At 50.3% G+C, this 17,934-nt stretch overlaps 12 pseudogenes; 8 read left to right on the forward strand and 4 right to left on the reverse strand.

Moving 5' to 3' along the window:
- Positions 1 to 289: 289 nt before the first annotated feature.
- Positions 290 to 409, reverse strand: LOC130320394 (5S ribosomal RNA; annotated as a pseudogene).
- Positions 410 to 3,896: 3,487 nt separating this feature from the next.
- On the reverse strand, positions 3,897 to 4,016 carry LOC130352818 (5S ribosomal RNA; annotated as a pseudogene).
- A 3,735-nt stretch (positions 4,017 to 7,751) lies between these two features.
- On the reverse strand, positions 7,752 to 7,871 carry LOC130327329 (5S ribosomal RNA; annotated as a pseudogene).
- Positions 7,872 to 8,951: 1,080 nt separating this feature from the next.
- LOC130315238 (5S ribosomal RNA) lies at positions 8,952 to 9,071 on the reverse strand (annotated as a pseudogene).
- Positions 9,072 to 11,304: 2,233 nt separating this feature from the next.
- On the forward strand, positions 11,305 to 11,424 carry LOC130318248 (5S ribosomal RNA; annotated as a pseudogene).
- Positions 11,425 to 12,285: 861 nt separating this feature from the next.
- On the forward strand, positions 12,286 to 12,405 carry LOC130320405 (5S ribosomal RNA; annotated as a pseudogene).
- Positions 12,406 to 12,677: 272 nt separating this feature from the next.
- On the forward strand, positions 12,678 to 12,797 carry LOC130352323 (5S ribosomal RNA; annotated as a pseudogene).
- Positions 12,798 to 13,884: 1,087 nt separating this feature from the next.
- LOC130352456 (5S ribosomal RNA) lies at positions 13,885 to 14,004 on the forward strand (annotated as a pseudogene).
- Positions 14,005 to 14,288: 284 nt separating this feature from the next.
- Positions 14,289 to 14,408, forward strand: LOC130346182 (5S ribosomal RNA; annotated as a pseudogene).
- A 273-nt stretch (positions 14,409 to 14,681) lies between these two features.
- Positions 14,682 to 14,801, forward strand: LOC130335124 (5S ribosomal RNA; annotated as a pseudogene).
- Positions 14,802 to 15,085: 284 nt separating this feature from the next.
- LOC130314236 (5S ribosomal RNA) lies at positions 15,086 to 15,205 on the forward strand (annotated as a pseudogene).
- A 2,061-nt stretch (positions 15,206 to 17,266) lies between these two features.
- On the forward strand, positions 17,267 to 17,386 carry LOC130346193 (5S ribosomal RNA; annotated as a pseudogene).
- Positions 17,387 to 17,934: the final 548 nt, after the last annotated feature.

Genomic DNA, 17,934 nt, shown 5'->3' on the forward strand with positions numbered 1-17,934 from the left:
TTAGGATGGCCATTGACAGCTTCATGCTTTTTATACTGTGCATTTAAGCATCAATAAATCCTTTTCGGAATCGGAGAGGAAGGCGGCAACAGAGCAAAATGTCAATAGCACCTTGGATTGCCAGCCAGTCTCCCATGCCCGTACTTGCCGGGCAGCAGTCTGCGATCTGACAAGAACAGGCACATTCAGCTTAGGATAGCCGTAGACGGCTTCACACCCTGTATACTGTGGATTTAAGCATCAATAAATCCTTTTCGGAATCGAAGCGGAAGGCGGCTTCAGAGCAAAATGTCAACAACACCTGGGATTCCCAGCCAGTCTCCCATGCTGGTACTTACCGGGCCCTAAGCTGGGTAGCAGTCTGCGATCTGACGAGAGCAGGCGCGTTCAGCTTAGGATGGCCGTTGACAGCTTCACGCCCTTTATACTGTGCATTTAAGCATCAATAAATCCTTTTCCGAATCGGAGCGGAAGGCGGCAACAGATTAAAATGTCAACTGCACCCGGGATTCCCAGCCAGTCTCCCATGCTGGTACTTAACAGGCCCTAAGCTGGGTAGCAGTCTGCGATCTGACGAGAGCAGGCGCGTTCAGCTTAGGATGGCCGTTGACAGCTTCACACTTTGTATACTGTGCATTTAAGCATCAATAAATCCTTTTCAGAATCGGAACGGAAGGCGGCAACAGAGCAAAATGTCAACGGCAGCCGGGATTCCCAGCCAGTGTCCCATGCCGGTACTTACCAGGCCCTAAGATCTGTACCAGTCTGCGATCTGACGAGAGCAGGCGCGTTAAGCTTAGGATGGCCGTCGACAGCTTCACACCTTGTATACTGTGGATTTAAGCATCAATAAATTATTTTCGGAATCGGAGCGGAAGGCAGCAATAGAGCAAAATGTCCACGGCACCTGGGATTCCCTGCCAGTCTCCCATGCCAGTACTTACCGGGCCCTAAGCTGGGTAGCAGTCTGCGATCTGACGAGAGCAGGCGCGTTCAGCTTAGGATGGCCAATGACAGCTTCATGCTTTTTATACTGTGCATTTAAGCATCAATAAATCCTTTTCGGAATCGGAGAGGAAGGCGGCAACAGAGCAAAATGTCAATAGCACCTTGGATTGTAAGCCAGTCTCCCATGCCCGTACTTGCCAGGCAGCAGTCTGCGATCTGACAAGAACAGGCACATTCAGCTTAGGATAGCCGTAGACGGCTTCACACCCTGTATACTGTGGATTTAAGCATCAATAAATCCTTTTCGGAATCGAAGCGGAAGGCGGCTACAGAGCAAAATGTCAACAACACCTGGGATTCCCAGCCAGTCTCCCATGCTGGTACTTACCGGGCCCTAAGCTGGGTAGCAATCTGCGATCTGACAAGACCAGGTGCGTTCAGCTTAGGATGGCGGTTGACAGCTTCACACTTTTTATACTGTGCATTTAAGCATCAATAAATCCTTTTCGGAATCGGAGCGGAAGGCGGCAACAGAGCAAAATGTCAATAGCACCTTGGATTGCAAGCCAGTCTCCCATGCCCGTACTTGCCGGGCAGCAGTCTGCGATCTGACAAGAACAGGCACATTCAGCTTAGGATAGCCGTAGACGGCTTCACACCCTGTATACTGTGGATTTAAGCATCAATAAATTATTTTCGGAATCGAAGCGGAAGGCGGCAACAGATTAAAATGTCAACTGCACCCGGGATTCCCAGCCAGTCTCCCATGCTGGTACTTACCAGGCCCTAAGCTGGGTATCAGTCTGCGATCTGACGAGAGCAGGCGCGTTGAGCTTAGGATGGCCGTTGACAGCTTCACACTTTGTATACTGTGCATTTAAGCATCAATAAATCCTTTTCGGAATCGGAAACGGAAACGGAAGGCGTCAACAGAGCAAAATGTCAACGGCAGCCGGGATTCCCAGCCAGTGTCCCATGCCGGTACTTACCGGGCCCTAAGATCTGTACCAGTCTGCGATCTGACAAGAGCAGGCGCGTTAAGCTTAGGATGGCCGTCGACAGCTTCACACCTTGTATACTGTGGATTTAAGCATCAATAAATTCTTTTCGGAATCAGAGCGGAAGGCAGCAATAGAGCAAAATGTCAACGGCACCCTGGATTCCCAGCCAGTCTCCCATGCCAGTACTTACCGGGACCTAATCTGGGTAGCAGTCTGTGATCTGACGAGAGCAGGCGCGTTCAGCTTAGGATGGCCATTGACAGCTTCATGCTTTTTATACTGTGCATTTAAGCATCAATAAATCCTTTTCGGAATCGAAGAGGAAGGCGGCAACAGAGCAAAATGTCAATAGCACCTTGGATTGCCAGCCAGTCTCCCATGCCCGCACTTGCCGGGCAGCAGTCTGCGATCTGACAAGAACAGGCACATTCAGCTTAGGATAGCCGTAGACTGCTTCACAACCTGTATACTGTGGATTTAAGCATCAATAAAGCCTTTTCGGAATCGGAGCGGAAGGCGGCTACAGAGCAAAATGTCAACAACACCTGGGATTTCCAGCCAGTCTCCCATGCTGGTACTTACCGGGCCCTAAGCTGGGTAGCAGTCTGCGATCTGACGAGAGCAGGCGCGTTCAGCTTAGGATGGCCGTTGACAGCTTCATGCCCTTTATACTGTGCATTTAAGCATCAATAAATCCTTTTCCGAATCGGAGCGGAAGGCGGCAACAGATTAAAATGTCAACTGCACCCGGGATTCCCAGCCAGTCTCCCATGCTGGTACTTACCAGGCCCTAAGCTGGGTATCAGCCTGCGATCTGACGAGAGCAGGCGCGTTAAGCTTAGGATGGCCGTCGACAGCTTCACACCTTGTATACTGTGGATTTAAGCATCAATAAATTATTTTCGGAATCGGAGCGGAAGGCAGCAATAGAGCAAAATGTCAACGGCACCCGGGATTCCCAGCCAGTCTCCCATGCCAGTACTTACCGGGCCCTAAGCTGGGTAGCCGTCTTCGATCTGACGAGAGCAGGCACGTTCAGCTTAGGATGGCCATTGACAGCTTCATGCTTTTTATACTGTGCATTTAAGCATCAATAAATCCTTTTCAGAATCGGAACGGAAGGCGGCAACAGAGCAAAATGTCAACGGCAGCCGGGATTCCCAGCCAGTGTCCTATGCCGGTACTTACCGGGCCCTAAGATCTGTACCAGTCTGCGATCTGACGAGAGCAGGCGCGTTAAGCTTAGGATGGCCGTCGACAGCTTCACACCTTGTATACTGTGGATTTAAGCATCAATAAATTCTTTTCGGAATCGGAGCGGAAGGCAGCAATAGAGCAAAATGTCAACGGCAGCCGGGATTCCCAGCCAGTCTCCCATGCCAGTACTTACCGGGCCCTAAGCTGGGTAGCCGTCTTCGATCTGACGAGAGCAGGCACGTTCAGCTTAGGATGGCCATTGACAGCTTCATGCTTTTTATACTGTGCATTTAAGCATCAATAAATCCTTTTCAGAATCGGAACGGAAGGCGGCAACAGAGCAAAATGTCAACGGCAGCCGGGATTCCCAGCCAGTGTCCTATGCCGGTACTTACCGGGCCCTAAGATCTGTACCAGTCTGCGATCTGACGAGAGCAGGCGCGTTAAGCTTAGGATGGCCGTCGACAGCTTCACACCTTGTATACTGTGGATTTAAGCATCAATAAATTCTTTTCGGAATCGGAGCGGAAGGCAGCAATAGAGCAAAATGTCAACGGCAGCCGGGATTCCCAGCCAGTCTCCCATGCCAATACTTACCGGGCCCTAAGCTGGGTAGCAGTCTGCGATCTGTCAAGAACAGGCGCGTTCAGCTTAGGATGGCCATTGACAGCTTCATGCTTTTTATACTGTGCATTTAAGCATCAATAAATCCTTTTCGGAATCGGAACGGAAGGCGGCAACAGAGCAAAATGTCAACTGCACCCGGGATTCCCAGCCAGTCTCCCATACCGGTACTTACTCGGCCCTAAGCTGCGTAGCAGTCTGCGATCTGACGAGAGCAGGCGCGTTCAGCTTAGGATGGCCGTTGACATCTTCAAGCCTTGTATACTGTGGATTTAAGCATCAATAAATATTTTTTTTAATCGGAGAGGAAGGCGGCAACAGAGCAAAATGTCAATAGCACCTTGGATTGCCAGCCAGTCTCCCATGCCCGTACTTGCCGGGCAGCAGTCTGCGATCTGACAAGAACAGGCACATTTAGCTTAGGATAGCCGTAGACGGCTTCACACCCTGTATACTGTGGATTTAAACATCAATAAATCCTTTTTGGAATCGGAGCAAAATGTCTACAGAGCTACAGAGCAAAATGTCAACAACACCTGAGATTCCCAGCCATTCTCCCATGCTGGTACTTACCGGGCCCTAAGCTGGGTACCAGTCTGCGATCTGACGAGAGCAGGCGCGTTAAGCTTAGGATGGCCGTCGACAGCTTCACACCTTGTATACTGTGGATTTAAGCATCAATAAATTATTTTCGGAATCGGAGCGGAAGGCAGCAATAGAGCAAAATGTCAACGGCAACCGGGATTCCCAGCCAGTCTCCCATGCAAGTACTTACTGGGCCCTAAGCTGGGTAGCAGTCTGCGATCTGACGAGTGCAGGCGCGTTCAGCTTAGGATGGCCTTTGACAGCTTCATGATTTTTATACTGTGCATTTAAGCATCAATAAATCCTTTTCGGAATCGGAACGGAAGGCGGCAACAGAGCAAAATGTCAACTGCACCCGGGATTCCCAGCCAGTCTCCCATGCCGGTACTTACTGGGCCCTAAGCTGGGTAGCGGTCTGCGATCTGACGAGAGCAGGCGCGTTCAGCTTAGGATGGCCGTTGACATCTTCACACCTTATATATTGTGGATTTAAGCATCAATAAATATTTTTATTAATCGGAGAGGAAGGCGGCAACAGAGCAAAATGTCAATGGCACCTTGTATTGCCAGCCAGTCTCCCATGCCGGTAACTGCCGGGCAGCAGTCTGCGATTTGAGGAGAGCAGGCACGTTCAGGCTTAGGATGGCCGTTGACAGCTTCACACCCTGTACATTGTGGATTTAAGCATCAATAAATCCTTTTCCGAATCGGACCGGAAGGCGGCAACAGATTAAAATGTCAACTGCACCCGGGATTCCCAGCCAGTCTACCATGCTGGTACTTACCAGGCCCTAAGCTGGGTAGCAGTCTGCGATCTGACGAGAGCAGGCGCGTTCAGCTTAGGATGGCCGTTGACAGCTTCACACTTTGTAAACTGTGGATTTAAGCATCAATAAATAATTTTCGGAATCGGAGCAAAATGTCAACTGCACTCGGGATTCCCAGCCAGTCTCCCATGCTGGTACTTAAAAGGCCCGAAGCTGGGTAGCAGTCTGCGATCTGACGAGAACAGGCGAATTCAGCTTAGGATGGCAGTAGACATCTTCACACCCTGTATACTGTGGATTTAAGCATCAATAAATCCTTTTCGGAATCGTAGCGTAAGGCGGCAACAGAGCAAAATGGCAACGACACCTGGGATTCCCAGCCAGTCTCCCATGCTGGTACTTACCAGGCCCTAAGCTGGGTAGCAGTCTGCGATCTGACGAGAGCAGGCGCGTTAAGCTTAGGATGGCCGTCGACACCTTCACACCTTCACACCTTCACACCTTCACACCTTCACACCTTCACACCTTCACACCTTCACACCTTCACACCTTCACACCTTCACACCTTCACACCTTGTATACTGTGGATTTAAGCATCAATAAATTATTTTCGGAATCGGAGCGGAAGGCAGCAATAGAGCAAAATGTCAACCGGGATTCCCAGCCAGTCTCCCATGCCAGTACTTACCGGGCCCTAAGCTGGGTAGCAGTCTGCGATCTGACGAGAGCAGGCGCGTTCAGCTTAGGATGGCCGTTGACATCTTCACGCCTTGTATATTGTGGATTTAAGCATCAATAAATATTTTTATTAATCGGAGAGGAAGGCGGCAACAGAGCAAAATGTCAATGGCACCTTGGATTGCCAGCCAGTCTCCCATGCCGGTATCTGCCGGGCAGCAGTCTGCGATCTGAGGAGAGCAGGCACGTTCAGGCTTAGGATGGCCATTGACAGCTTCACACCCTGTATGTTGTGGATTTAAGCATCAATAAATCCTTTTCCGAATCGGAGCGGAAGGCGGCAACAGATTAAAATGTCAACTGCACCCGGGATTCCCAGCCAGTCTCCCATGCTGGTACTTACCAGGCAATAAGGTGGGTAGCAGGCTGCAATCTGACAAGAGCAGGCGCGATCAGCTTAGGATGGCCGTTGACAGCTTCACACCCTGTATATTGTGGATTTAAGCATCAATAAATCCTTTTCCGAATCGGAGCTGAAGGCGGCAACAGATTAAAATGTCAGCTGCACCCGGGATTCCAGCCAGTCTACCATCCTGGTACTTACCAGGCCCTAAGCTGGGTAGCAGTCTGCGATCTGACAAGAGCAGGCACGTTCAGCTTAGGATGGCTGTTGACAGCTTCACACTTTGTATACTGTGGATTTAAGCATCAATAAATAATTTTCGGAATCGGAGCAGAAACAGAGCAAAATGTCAACTGCACCCAGGATTCCCAGCCAGTCTCCCATGCTGGTACTTACCAGGCCCGAAGCTGGGTAGCAGTCTGCGATCTGACGAGAACAGACACATTCAGCTTAGGATGGCCGTAGACATCTTCACACCCTGTATACTGTGGATTTAAGCATCAATAAAACCTTTACGGAATCGGAGCAAAAGGCGGCAACAGAGCAAAATGTCAACGACACCTGCGATTCCCAGTCAGTCTCCCATGCTGGTACTTACCGGGCCCTAAGCTGGGTAGCAGTCTGAGATCTGACAAGAGCAGGCGCGTTCAGCTTAGGTTGGCCGTTGACATCTTCTTGTCCTTTATACTGTGCATTTAAGCATCAATAAATCCTTTTCGGAATTGGAACGGAAGGCGGCAACAGAGCAAAATGTCAACGGCAGCCAGGATTCCCAGCCAGTGTCCCATGCCGGTACTTACCGGGCCCTAAGATCTGTACCAGTCTGCGATCTGACGAGAGCAGGCGCGTCACGCTTAGGATGGCCGTCGACAGCTTCACACCTTGTATACTGTGGATTTAAGCATCAATAAATTATTTTCGGAATCGGAGTTGAAGGCAGCAATAGAGCAAAATGTCAACGGCACCCGGGATTCCCAGCCAGTCTCCCATGCCAATACTTACCGGGCCCTAAGCTGGGTAGCAGTCTGCGATCTGACAAGAGCAGGCACGTTCAGCTTAGGATGGCCGTTGACATCTTCACGCCTTGTATATTGTGGATTTAAGCATCAATAAATATTTTTTTTAATCGGAGAGGAAGGCGGCAACAGAGCAAAATGTCAATGGCACCTTGGATTGCCAGCCAGTCTCCCATGCCGGTAACTGCCGGGCAGCAGTCTGCGATCTGAGGAGAGCAGGCACGTTCAGGCTTAGGATGGCCGTTGACAGCTTCACACCCTGTATATTGTGGATTTAAGCATCAATAAATCCTTTTCCGAATCGGAGCGGAAGGCGGCAACAGAATAAAATGTCAACTGCACCCGGGATTCCCAGCCAGTGTCCCATGCCGGTACTTACCGGGCCCTAAGATCTGTACCAGTCTGCGATCTGACGAGAGCAGGCGCGTTAAGCTTAGGATGGCCGTCGACAGCTTCACACCTTGTATACTGTGGATTTAAGCATCAATAAATTATTTTCGGAATCGGAGCGGAAGGCAGCAATAGAGCAAAATGTCAACGGCAACCGGGATTCCCAGCCAGTCTCCCATGCAAGTACTTACCGGGCCCTAAGCTGGGTAGCAGTCTGCGATCTGACGAGAGCAGGCGCGTTCAGCTTAGGATGGCCATTGACAGCTTCATGATTTTTATACTGTGCATTTAAGCATCAATAAATCCTTTTCGGAATCGGAACGGAAGGCGGCAACAGAGCAAAATGTCAACTGCACCCGGGATTTCCAGCCAGTCTCCCATGCCGGTACTTACTGGGCCCTAAGCTGGGTAGCGGTCTGCGATCTGACGAGAGCAGGCGCGTTCAGCTTAGGATGGCCGTTGACATCTTCACACCTTGTATATTGTGGATTTAAGCATCAATAAATATTTTTATTAATCGGAGAGGAAGGCGGCAACAGAGCAAAATGTCAATGGCACCTTGTATTGCCAGCCAGTCTCCCATGCCGGTAACTGCCGGGCAGCAGTCTGTGATCTGAGGAGAGCAGGCACGTTCAGGCTTAGGATGGCGGTTGACAGCTTCACACTCTGTACATTGTGGATTTAAGCATCAATAAATCCTTTTCCGAATCGGAGCGGAATGCGGCAACAGATTAAAATGTCAACTGCACCCGGGATTCCCAGCCAGTCTCCCATGCAGGTACTTACCAGGCCCTAAGCTGGGTAGCAGTCTGCAATCTGACGAGAGCAGGCGCGTTCAGCTTAGGATGGCCGTTGACAGCTTCACACTTTGTATACTGTGGATTTAAGCATCAATAAATAATTTTCGGAATCTGAGCAGAAACAGAGCAAAATGTCAACTGCACCCGGGATTCCCAGCCAGTCTCCCATGCTGGTACTTACCAGGCCCGAAGTTGGGTAGCAGTCTGCGATCTGACGACAACAGGCGCATTCAGCTTAGGATGGCCGTAGACATGTTAACACCCTGTATACTGTGGATTTAAGCATCAATAAATCATTTTCGGAATCGGAAACGGAAACGGAAGGCGGCAACAGAGCAAAATGTCAACGGCAGCCGGGATTCCCAGCCAGTGTCCCATGCCGGTACTTACCGGGCCCTAAGATCTGTACCAGTCTGCGATCTGACAAGAGCAGGCGCGTTAAGCTTAGGATGGCGTCGACAGCTTCACACCTTGTATACTGTGGATTTAAGCATCAATAAATTCTTTTCGGAATCGGAGCGGAAGGCAGCAATAGAGCAAAATGTCAACGGCACCCGGGATTCCCAGCCAGTCTCCCATGCCAGTACTTACCAGGCCCTAAGCTGGGTAGCAGTCTGCGATCTGATGAGAGCAGGCGCGTTCAGCTTAGGATGGCCATTGACAGCTTCATGCTTTTTATACTGTGGATTTAAGCATCAATAAAACCTTTTCGGAATCGGAGAGGAAGGCGGCAACAGAGCAAAATGTCAATAGCACCTTGGATTGCCAGCCAGTCTCCCATGCTCGTACTTGCCGGGCAGCAGTCTGCGATCTGACAAGAACAGGCACATTCAGCTTAGAATAGCCGTAGACGGCTTCACACCCTGTATACTGTGGATTTAAGCATCAATAAATCCTTTTCGGAATCGGAGCGGAAGGCGGCTACAGAGCAAAATGTCAACAACACCTGGGATTCTCAGCCAGTCTCCCATGCTGGTACTTACCGGGCCCTAAGCTGGGCAGCAGTCTGCGATCTGACGAGAGCAGGCGCGTTCAGCTTAGGATGGCCGCTGACAGCTTCACGCCCTTTATACTGTGCATTTAAGCATCAATAAATCCTTTTCAGAATCGGAGCGGAAGGCGGCAACAGAGCAAAATGTCAACGGCAGCCTGGGATTCCCAGCCAGTGTCCCATGCCGGTATTTACCGGGCCCTAAGATCTGTACCAGTCTGCGATCTGACGAGAGCAGGCGCGTTAAGCTTAGGATGGCCGTCGACAGCTTCACACCTTGTATACTGTGGATTTAAGCATCAATAAATTATTTTCGGAATCGGAGCGGAAGGCAGCAATAGAGCAAAATGTCAACGGCAACCGTGATTCCCAGCCAGTCTCCCATGCCAGTACTTACCGGGCCCTAAGCTGGGTAACAGTCTGCGATCTGACGAGAGCAGGCGCGTTCAGCTTAGAATGGCCATTGACAGCTTCATGATTTTTATACTGTGCATTTAAGCATCAATAAATCCTTTTCGGAATCGGAACGGAAGGCGGCAACAGAGCAAAATGTCAACGGCAGCCGGGATTCCCAGCCAGTCTCCCATGCCGGTACTTACTGGGCCCTAAGCTGGGTAGCGGTCTGCGATCTGACGAGAGCAGGCGCGTTCAGCTTAGGATGGCCGTTGACATCTTCACACCTTGTATATTGTGGATTTAAGCATCAATAAATATTTTTATTAATCGGAGATTAATGCGCCTGATCTAGTCAGATCGCAGACTGCTACCCAGCTTCGGGCCTGGTAAGTACCAGCATGGGAGACTGGCTGGGAATCCCGGGTGCAGTTGCCATTTTGCTCTGTTTCTGCTCCGATTCCGAAAATTATTTATTGATGCTTAAATCCACAGTATACAATGTGTGAAGCTGTCAACGGCCATCCTAAGCTGATCGCGCCTGCTCTTGTCAGATTGCAGCCTGCTACCCACCTTATTGCCTGGTAAATACCAGCATGGGAGACTGGCTGGGAATCCCGGGTGCAGTTGACATTTTAATCTGTTGCCGCCTTCCGCTCCGATTCGGAAAAGGATTTATTGATGCTTAAATCCACAGTATACAGGGTGTGAAGCCGTCTACGGCTATCCTAAGCTGAATGTGCCTGTTCTTGTCAGATCGCAGACTGCTGCCCGGCAAGTACGGGCATGGGAGACTGGCTGGCAATCCAAGGTGCTATTGACATTTTGCTCTGTTGCCGCCTTCCTCTCCGATTAAAAAAAATATTTATTGATGCTTAAATCCACAGTATACAAGGTGTGAAGATGTCAACGGCCATCCTAAGCTGAACGCGCCTGCTCTCGTCAGACCGCAGACTGCTACGCAGCTTAGGGCCCAGTAAGTACCGGTATTGGAGACTGGCTGGGAATCCCGGGTGCAGTTGACATTTTGCTCTGTTGCCGCCTTCTGTTCCGATTCCGAAAAGGATTTATTGATGCTTAAATACACAGTATAAAAAGCATGAAGCTGTCAATGGCCATCCTAAGCTGAACGCGCCTGCTCTCGTCAGATCGCAAACTGCTATCCAGCTTAGGGCCCGGTAAGTACTGGCATGGGAGACTGGCTGGGAATCCCGGTTGCCGTTGACATTTTGCTCTATTGCTGCCTTCCGCTCCGATTCCGAAAATAATTTATTGATGCTTAAATCCACAGTATACAAGGTGTGAAGCTGTCGACGGCCATCCTAAGCTTAACGCGCCTGCTCTCGTCAGATCGCAGACTGGTACAGATCTTAGGGCCCGGTAAGTACTGGCATGGGAGACTGGCTGGGAATCCCGGCTGCCGTTGACATTTTGCTCTGTTGCCGCCTTCCGTTCCGATTCCGAAAAGGATTTATTGATGCTTAAATGCACAGTATAAAGGGCAAGAAGTTGTCAACGGCCATACTAAGCTGAACGCGCCTGCTCTCGTCAGATCGCAGACTGCTACCCAGCTTAGGGCCTGGTAAGTACCAGCATGGGAGACTGGCTGGGAATCCCAGGTGTCGTTGACATTTTGCCCTGTTGCCGCCTTACGCTCCGATTCCGAAAAGGATTTATTGATGCTTAAATCCACAGTATACAGGGTGAGAAGATGTCTACGGCCATCCTAAGCTGAATGTGCCTGTTCTCGTCAGATCGCAGACTGCTACCCAGCTTCGGGCCTGGTAAGTACCAGCATGGGAGACTGGCTGGGAATCCCGAGTGCAGTTGACATTTTGCTCCGATTCCGAAAATTTTTTATTGATGCTTAAATCCACAGTTTACAAAGTGTGAAGCTGTCAACGGCCATCCTAAGCTGAACGCGCCTGCTCTCGTCAGATCGCAGACTGCTACCCAGCTTAGGGCCTGGTAAGTACCAGCATGGTAGACTGGCTGGGAATCCCGGGTGCAGTTGACATTTTAATCTGTTGCCGCCTTCCGGTCCGATTCGGAAAAGGATTTATTGATGCTTAAATCCACAATGTACAGGGTGTGAAGCTGTCAACGGCCATCCTAAGCCTGAACGTGCCTGCTCTCCTCAGATCGCAGACTGCTGCCCGGCAGATACCGGCATGGGAGACTGGCTGGCAATCCAAGGTGCCATTGCCATTTTGCTCTGTTGCCGCCTTCCTCTCCGATTAATAAAAATATTTATTGATGCTTAAATCCACAATATACAAGGCGTGAAGATGTCAACGGCCATCCTAAGCTGAACGCGCCTGCTCTCGTCAGATCGCAGACTGCTACCCAGCTTAGGGCCCAGTAAGTACCGGCATGGGAGACTGGCTGGGAATCCCGGGTGCAGTTGACATTTTGCTCTGTTGCCGCCTTCCGTTCCGATTCCGAAAAGGATTTATTGATGCTTAAATGCACAGTATAAAGGGCGTGAAACTGTCAACGGCCATCCTAAGCTGAACGCGCCTGCTCTCGTCAGATCGCAGACTGCTACCCAGCTTAGGGCCCGGTAAGTACCAGCATGGGAGACTGGCTGGGAATCCCAGGTGTTGTTGACATTTTGCTCTGTAGCCGCCTTCCGCTCCGATTCCGAAAAGGATTTATTGATGCTTAAATCCACAGTATACAGGGTGTGAAGCCGTCTACGGCTATCCTAAGCTGAATGTGCCTGTTCTTGTCAGATCGCAGACTGCTGCCCGGCAAGTACGAGCATGGGAGACTGGCTGGCAATCCAAGGTGCTATTGACATTTTGCTCTGTTGCCGCCTTCCTCTCCGATTCCGAAAAGGATTTATTGATGCTTAAATGCACAGTATAAAAAGCATGAAGCTGTCAATGGCCATCCTAAGCTGAACGCGCCTGCTCTCGTCAGATCGCAGACTGCTACCCAGCTTAGGGCCCGGTAAGTACTGGCATGGGAGACTGCCTGGGAATCCCGGGTGCCGTTGACATTTTGCTCTATTGCTGCCTTCCGCTCCGATTCCGAAAAGAATTTATTGATGCTTAAATCCACAGTACACAAGGTGTGAAGCTGTCGACGGCCATCCTAAGCTTAACGCGCCTGCTCTTGTCAGATCGCAGACTGGTACAGATCTTAGGGCCCGGTAAGTACCGGCATGGGACACTGGCTGGGAATCCCGGCTGCCGTTGACATTTTGCTCTGTTGCCGCCTTCCGTTTCCGTTTCAGATTCCGAAAAGGATTTATTGATGCTTAAATGCACAGTATAAAGGGCTAGAAGTTGTCAACGGCCATCCTAAGCTGAACGTGCCTGCTCTCGTCAGATCGCAGACTGCTACCAATCTGAGGGCCCAGTAAGTACCAGCATGGGAGACTGGCTGGGAATCCCAGGTGTCGTTGACATTTTGCTCTATTGCCGCCTTACGCTCCGATTCCGAAAATGATTTATTGATGCTTAAATCCACAGTATACAGGGTGTGAACATGTCTACGGCCATCCTAAGCTGAATGCGCCTGTTCTCGTCAGATCGCAGACTGCTACCCAGCTTAGGGCCTGGTAAGTACCAGCATGGGAGACTGGCTGGGAATCCCGGGTGCAATTGACATTTTAATCTGTTGCCGCCTTCCGCTCCGATTCGGAAAAGGATTTATTGATGCTTAAATGCACAGTATAAAAAGCATAAAGCTGTCAATGGCCATCCTAAGCTGAACGCGCCTGCTCTCGTCAGATCGCAGACTGCTACCCAGCTTAGGGCCTGGTAAGTACCAGCATGGGAGACTGGCTGGGAATCCCGGGTGCAGTTGACATTTTAATCTGTTGCCGCCTTCCGCTCCGATTCGGAAAAGGATTTATTGATGCTTAAATGCACAGTATAATAATAACGAAGCTGTCAATGGCCATCCTAAGCTGAATGCGCCTGTTCTTGTCAGATCGCAGACTGCTGCCCGGGAAGTACGGGCATGGGAGACTGGCTGGCAATCCAAGGTGCTATTGACATTTTGATCTGTTGCCGCCTTCCTCTCCGATTAAAATTTTTTTTTATTGATGCTTAAATCCACAGTATACAAGGCGTGAAGATGTCAATGGCCATCCTAAGCTGAACGCGCCTGCTCTCGTCAGATTGCAGACTGCTACCCAGCTTAGGGCCCGGTAAGTACTGGCATGGGAGACTGGCTGGGAATCCCGGGTGCCGTTGACATTTTGCTCTATTGCTGCCTTCCGCTCCGATTCCGAAAATAATTTATTGATGCTTAAATCCACAGTATACAAGGTGTGAAGCTGTCGACGGCCATCCTAAGCTTAACGCGCCTGCTCTTGGCAGATCGCAGACTGGTACAGATCTTAGGGCCCGGTAAGTACTGGCATGGGACACTGGCTGGGAATCCCGGCTGCCGTTCACATTTTGCTCTGTTGCCGCCTTCCGTTCCGATTCCGAAAAGGATTTATTGATGCTTAAATGCACAGTATACAAAGTGTGAAGCTGTCAACGGCCATCCTAAGCTGAATGCGCCTGCTCTCGTCAGATCGCAGACTGCTACCCAGCTTAGGGCCTGGTAAGTACCAGCATGGGAGACTGGCTGGGAATCCCGGGTGCAGTTGACATTTTAATCTGTTGCCGCCTTCCGCTCCGATTCCGAAAAGGATTTATTGATGCTTAAATCCACAATATACAGGGTGTGAAGCCGTCTACGGCTATCCTAAGCTGAATGCGCCTGTTCTTGTCAGATCGCAGACTGCTGCCCGGCAAGTACGGGCATGGGAGGCTGGCTGTCAATCCAAGGTGCTATTGACATTTTGATCTGTTGCCGCCTTCCTCTCCGATTAAAAAAAATTTTTTATTGATGCTTAAATCCACAGTATACAAGGCGTGAAGATGTCAACGGCCATCCTAAGCTGAACGCGCCTGCTCTCGTCAGATCGCAGACTGCTCCCCAGCTTAGGGCCCGGTAAGTACTGGCATGGGAGACTGGCTGGGAATCCCAGGTGCCGTTGACACTTTGCTCTATTGCTGCCTTCTGCTCCGATTCCAAAAATAATTTATTGATGCTTAAATCCACAGTATACAAGGTGTGAAGCTGTCGATGGCCATCCTAAGCTGAACGCGCCTGCTCTCGTCAGATCGCAGACTGCTACCCAGCTTAGGGCCCGGTAAGTACTGGCATGGGAGACTGGCTGAAAATCCCGGCTGCCATTGACATTTTGCTCTGTTGCCGCCTTCCGTTCCGATTCCGAAAAAAATTTATTGATGCTTAAATGCACAGTATAAAGGGCGAGAAGCTGTCAACGGCCATCCTAAGCTGAACGCGCCTGCTCTCGTCAGATCGCAGACTGCTACCCAGCTTAGGGCCCGGTAAGTACCAGCATGGGAGACTGGCTGGGAATCCCAGGTGTCGTTGACATTTTGCTCTGTTGCCGCCTTACGCTCCGATTCCAAAAAGGATTTATTGATGCTTAAATCCACAGTTTACAAAGTGTGAAGCTGTCAACGGCCATCCTAAGCTGAACGCGCCTGCTCTCGTCAGATTGCAGACTGCTACCCAGCTTAGGGCCTGGTAAGTACCAGCATGGTAGACTGGCTGGGAATCCCGGGTGCAGTTGACATTTTAATCTGTTGCCGCCTTCCGGTCCGATTCGGAAAAGGATTTATTGATGCTTAAATCCACAATGTACAGGGTGTGAAGCTGTCAACGGCCATCCTAAGCCTGAACGTGCCTGCTCTCCTCAGATCGCAGACTGCTGCCCGGCAGATACCGGCATGGGAGACTGGCTGGCAATCCAAGGTGCCATTGCCATTTTGCTCTGTTGCCGCCTTCCTCTCCGATTAATAAAAATATTTATTGATGCTTAAATCCACAATATACAAGGTGTGAAGATGTCAACAGCCATCCTAAGCTGAACGCGCCTGCTCTCGTCAGATTGCAGACTGCTACTCAGCTTAGGGCCCGGTAAGTACTGGCATGGGAGACTGGCTGGGAATCCCAGGTGCCGTTGACATTTTGCTCTATTGCTGCCTTCCGCTCCGATTCCGAAAATAATTTATTGATGCTTAAATCCACAGTATACAAGGTGTGAAGCTGTCGACGGCCATCCTAAGCTTAACGCGCCTGCTCTTGTCAGATCGCAGACTGGTACAGATCTTAGGGCCCGGTAAGTACCGGCATGGGACACTGGCTGGGAATCCCGGCTGCCGTTCACATTTTGCTCTGTTGCCGCCTTCCGTTCCGATTCCGAAAAGGATTTATTGATGCTTAAATGCACAGTATACAAAGTGTGAAGCTGTCAACGGCCATCCTAAGCCTGAACGTGCCTGCTCTCCTCAGATCGCAGACTGCTGCCCGGCAGATACCGGCATGGGAGACTGGCTGGCAATCCAAGGTGCCATTGCCATTTTGCTCTGTTGCCGCCTTCCTCTCCGATTAATAAAAATATTTATTGATGCTTAAATCCACAATATACAAGGCGTGAAGATGTCAACGGCCATCCTAAGCTCAACGCGCCTGCTCTCGTCAGATCGCAGACTGCTAACCAGCTTAGGGCCCAGTAAGTACCGGCATGGGAGACTGGCTGGGAATCCCGGGTGCAGTTGGCATTTTGCTCTGTTGCCGCCTTCCGTTCCGATTCCGAAAAGGATTTATTGATGCTTAAATGCACAGTATAAAAAGCATAAAGCTGTCAATGGCCATCCTAAGCTGAACGCGCCTGCTCTCGTCAGATCGCAGACTGCTACCCAGCTTAGGGCCTGTTAAGTACCAGCATGGGAGACTGGCTGGGAATCCCGGGTGCAGTTGACATTTTAATCTGTTGCCGCCTTCCGCTCCGATTCGGAAAAGGATTTATTGATGCTTAAATGCACAGTATAATAATAACGAAGCTGTCAATGGCCATCCTAAGCTGAATGCGCCTGTTCTTGTCAGATCGCAGACTGCTGCCCGGCAAGTACGGGCATGGGAGACTGGCTTGCAATCCAAGGTGCTATTGACATTTTGATCTGTTGCCGCCTTCCTCTCCGATTAAAATTTTTTTTTATTGATGCTTAAATCCACAGTATACAAGGCGTGAAGATGTCAACGGCCATCCTAAGCTGAACGCGCCTGCTCTCGTCAGACTGCTACTCAGCTTAGGGCCCGGTAAGTACTGGCATGGGAGACTGGCTGGGAATCCCAGGTGCCGTTGACATTTTGCTCTATTGCTGCCTTCCGCTCCGATTCCGAAAATAATTTATTGATGCTTAAATCCACAGTATACAAGGTGTGAAGCTGTCGACGGCCATCCTAAGCTTAACGCGCCTGCTCTTGTCAGATCGCAGACTGGTACAGATCTTAGGGCCCGGTAAGTACCGGCATGGGACACTGGCTGGGAATCCCGGCTGCCGTTCACATTTTGCTCTGTTGCCGCCTTCCGTTCCGATTCCGAAAAGGATTTATTGATGCTTAAATGCACAGTATACAAAGTGTGAAGCTGTCAACGGCCATCCTAAGCTGAATGCGCCTGCTCTCGTCAGATCGCAGACTGCTACCCAGCTTAGGGCCTGGTAAGTACCAGCATGGGAGACTGGCTGGGAATCCCGGGTGCAGTTGACATTTTAATCTGTTGCCGCCTTCCGCTCCGATTCCGAAAAGGATTTATTGATGCTTAAATCCACAATATACAGGGTGTGAAGCCGTCTACGGCTATCCTAAGCTGAATGCGCCTGTTCTTGTCAGATCGCAGACTGCTGCCCGGCAAGTACGGGCATGGGAGACTGGCTGGCAATCCAAGGTGCTATTGACATTTTGATCTGTTGCCGCCTTCCTCTCCGATTAAAAAAAAAAATGTATTGATGCTTAAATCCACAGTATACAAGGCATGAAGATGTCAACGGCCATCCTAAGCTGAACGCGCCTGCTCTCGTCAGATCGCAGACTTCTCCCCAGCTTAGGGCCCGGTAAGTACTGGCATGGGAGACTGGCTGGGAATCCCAGGTGCCGTTGACATTTTGCTCTATTGCTGCCTTCTGCTCCGATTCCAAAAATAATTTATTGATGCTTAAATCCACAGTATACAAGGTGTGAAGCTGTCGATGGCCATCCTAAGCTGAACGCGCCTGCTCTCGTCAGATCGCAGACTGCTACCCAGCTTAGGGCCCGGT

The sequence above is a fragment of the Hyla sarda genome, chromosome 1 (genome assembly GCF_029499605.1).
Source record: "Hyla sarda isolate aHylSar1 chromosome 1, aHylSar1.hap1, whole genome shotgun sequence".
Classification (NCBI taxonomy): domain Eukaryota; kingdom Metazoa; phylum Chordata; class Amphibia; order Anura; family Hylidae; genus Hyla; species Hyla sarda.